We start from the raw sequence: 3,998 nt of genomic DNA, 5'->3' as shown, positions 1-3,998 counted from the left end.
TTAAGATATTTTTTTAATGAGCATGGTCTTATTTTATATTACAGCATTTTCGATGACTGTCATTCATATTCCCATTCACCCAGCTCAATGGAACATCGATAGGTGTAGGCTACTACATGATACTCAAATGTTCCCTATACACAGCATGAGGTTGCTACAACCTAGCCTATGAATGAAAGTTTACAACGTACTGTAGGTGCACAGATCGAGAGAAATTTGAGTAATCAAGGTGACAGATATTGACACTTTCAATAGCGCCTTGCACACTCTTGCTGCATTTAGATGATCTAGGGTGTAATCATTAGTCCAACAGTTGCAAACAATATTTTCAGGTATGTTTCCCCGTTTCGTTCTGTTTGCTTCCGTTTAAAAAACGTTCAATAAAATCACCGGAATGAATACACCCCTGATCACACAGTTCACTTTCATAGCAGCCACATAGAAACAGCATGATCCCATTGTGGACTTCAGTGCACAACACATCAGCTGTTCGTGACCAGGCAAAACAAAAATTCCAAGCCAAAACTTTATATCATAACCACTAACCACAGCTTACATTGTTGTCACCATATTAGCTGATGTCAAAGTCAACATAGCTACTAGAACTAACGTATTAGTAAACCTGCTACAATCATGCAGTAGAGTGTAGATACTGTAGTAAGCAGTTATAGCAGTGACACCGGTGTGCCCGGTGACGATACATTTATAAATCTTAATAGGTTACCTTGACTTGGAAGAGTTCTAGTGTCTGATAGCCATAAGCCAGCTCAGCTAACATAAACTCAGCAAAAAAAGAAACGTCCTTTTTTAGGACCCTGTCTTTCAAAGATAATTCGTAAAAATCCAAATAACTCCACAGATCTTCATTGTAAAGGGTTTAAACACTGTTTCCCATGCTTGTTCAATGAACCATAAACAATTAATGAACATGCACTTGTGGAACGGTTGTTAAAACACTAACAGCTTACAGACGGTAGGCAATTAAGGTCACAGTTATTGAAAACTTAGGACACTAAAGAGGCTTTCTCTGAAAAACACCAAAAAGAAAGATGCCCAGCGTCCCCTGCTTATGTCAATAAGTATTCAACCCCTTTGTTATGGCAAGCCATTAGTAAGTTCAGGAATAAAAATGTGCGTAACAAGTTGCAATAATGGAGTTTAACATGATTTTTTTTACTACCTCAGCTCTGTACCAAACGGAGTCGAGCAGTGAATGTCAAACACAGATTCAACCACAAAGACCAAGGAGGTTTCCATGCCTCGCAAAGAAGGGCACCCATTGATAGATGGGTAAAAAAGCAGACAATGAATATTCCTTTGAGTATGGTTAAGTTACTACACTTTGGATGGTGTATCGATACACCTAGTAACTACAAAGCTATAGGTGTTCTTCCTAACTCTGTTGCCAGATAGGAATGGAGCAACTGTAAGCACAGGCAAAATCCTAGAAGAAAACCTGGTTCAGTCTGCTTTCCACCAGACACTGGGTGTAACGGGCTTCCTCCTTCTCCTCATCCGAAGAGGAGTAGCAGGGATTTGACCAAAATGCAGCGGGTTGTGAATACATATTGATTTAATAGACAAAACGGAAAAACACGACAAACACTTGAATAATTACAAAACAAATAAACGAATGTAGACAGACCTGGACACGAACTTACATACAACGTGAAGAACGCATGAACCAGGAAAACAGACTACATAAAACGAACGAACTAACAAAAACCGGAACAGTCCCTTGTGGCGTAACATACAGACACTGACACAGGAGACAATCACCCACAAACAAACAGTGAGAACAACCTACCTTAATATGACTCTCAATTAGAGGAAAACGCAAAACACCTGCCTCTAATTAAGAGCCATACCAGGCAACCCAAAACCAACATAGAAACAGCAAACATAGACTGCCCACCCAAAACTCACGCCCTGACCATCACACACATACAAAACAACAGAAAACAGGTCAGGAACGTGACACTGGGAGATGAATTCAGCTTTCAGCAGGATAATAACTTGAAACACAAGGCCACATCTACGCTGAAGTTGCTTACTAAGAAGACAGTGAATGTTCCTGAGTGGCCGAGTAACAGTTTTGACTTAAATCTACTTGAAAATCTAGCGCAAAACATGAAAATGGTTGTCTAGCAATGATCAACAACCAATTTGACAGAGCTCAAAGAATTTTGAAAAGAATAATGGGCAAATGTTGCACAATCCAAGTGTGGAAAGCTCTTACAGACTTACCCAGAAAGACTCACAGCTGTAATGGCTGACAAAGGTGTGTCTACAAAGTATTTACTCAGGTGTGTGAATACTTATGTAAATGTCATATTTCTATGTTTCATTTTCAATACATTTGGAAAAATGTCTAAAAATAGGTTTTCACTTTGACGTATGTCAGGATGAGCCTGCAGGAAGGGTACCACAGCTTTGAGATTTCCTGCAATGACAACAAGCTCAGTCCGATGATGCTGTGACACACCGCCCCAGACCATGACGGACCCTCCGCCTCCAAATCGATCCCGCTCCAGAGTACAGGCCTCGGTGTAACGCTCATTCCTTCGACGATAAACGCGAATCCAACCATCACCCCTGGTGAGACAAAACCGTGACTCGTCAGTGAAGAGCACTTTTTGCCAGTCCTGTCTGGTCAGCAGCGGTGGGTTCGTGCCCATAGGCGACGTTGTTGCCAGTGATGTCTGGTGAGGACCTGCCTTACAACAGGCCTACAAGCCCTCAGTTCAGCCTCTCTCAGCCTATTGCGTACAGTCTGAGCACTGATGGAGTGATTGTGCGTTCCTGGTGTAACTCGGGCAGTTGTTGTTGCCATCCTGTACCTGTCCGCAGGTGTGATGTTCGGATGTACCGATCCTGTGCAGGTGTTGTTACACGTGGTCTGCCACTGCGAGGACGGTCAGCTGTCCGTCTGTCTCCCTGTAGCGCTGTCTTATGCGTCTCACAGTATGGACATTGCAATTTATTTCCCTAGCCAGATCTGCAGTCTCACTGCCTCCTTGCAGCATGCCTAAGGCACGTTCACGCAGATGACGGACAGGCGTGGCATCTTTCTTTTGGTGTTTTCAGAGAAAGGCCTCTTTTAGTGTCTAAGTTTTCATAACTTGACCTTAATTGCCTACCGTCTGTAAGCTGTTAGTGTTTTACAAACCGTTCCACAGGTGCATGTTCATTAATTGTTTATGGTTCATTGAACAAGCATGGGAAACAGTGTTTAAACCCTTTACAATGAAGATCTGTGGAGTTATTTGGATTTTTACGAATTATCTTTGAAAGACAGGTCCAAAAAAGGGACGTTTCTTTTTTTTGCTGAGTTTATGTTAGCTAGCTGGCTATGGCTATCAGACACTAGAACTCTTCCAAGTCAAGGTAACCATATTAGATTTATAAATGTATCGTCACCGGGGCACACCGGTGTCACTGCGTATTACTGTGCTTACTACAGTATCTACACTCTACTGCATGATTGTAGAGCAGGTTTACTAATACGTTAGTTCTAGTAGCTATGTGACTTTGACATCAGCTAATATGGTTGACAACAATGTAAAGCTGTGGTTAGTGTTATGATATAAAGTTTTGGCTTGGAATTTTGTTTTGCCTGGTCAACGAAACAGCTGATGTGTTGTGCACTGAAGTCCACAATGGATCATGCTGTTTCATTGTGGCTGCTATGAAAGTGAACTGTAGTGATCAGGGGTGTATTTCATTCCGGTGATTTTTATTGAACGTTTTTTAACGGAAGCAACAGAACGATAACCGGGGATAAACATACCTGAAAATATTGTTTGCAACTGTTGACTAATATACTCCCTAGATCATCTATAATGCAGCAAGAGTGTGCAAGGCGCTATTGAAAGTGTCAATATCTGTCACTCTTGATTATCTCAAATTCTCTCGGATCTGATGCACCTACAGTACGTTGTAAACTTTCATTCATCAAGGCTGTGTTGTAGCAACACCTTCATGCTGCTGTATAGGGA

General features: G+C 41.7%; 1 protein-coding gene across 1 annotated transcript in view; it reads right to left on the bottom strand.

Annotated features, from left to right (window-relative positions):
• The window catches only part of gfra1a (gdnf family receptor alpha 1a), a 110,434-nt gene that overhangs the window by 11,652 nt on the left and 94,784 nt on the right, over positions 1 to 3,998 (bottom strand). The gene's annotated exons all lie outside the window — the stretch shown is intronic.

The sequence above is a fragment of the Salvelinus sp. IW2-2015 genome, linkage group LG18 (assembly GCF_002910315.2).
Source record: "Salvelinus sp. IW2-2015 linkage group LG18, ASM291031v2, whole genome shotgun sequence".
In the NCBI taxonomy this organism is placed as follows: Eukaryota; Metazoa; Chordata; class Actinopteri; order Salmoniformes; family Salmonidae; genus Salvelinus; species Salvelinus sp. IW2-2015.
The sequence above is the reverse complement of the archived record's forward strand: the minus strand, read 5'-3'. Positions and strand labels throughout refer to the sequence as shown.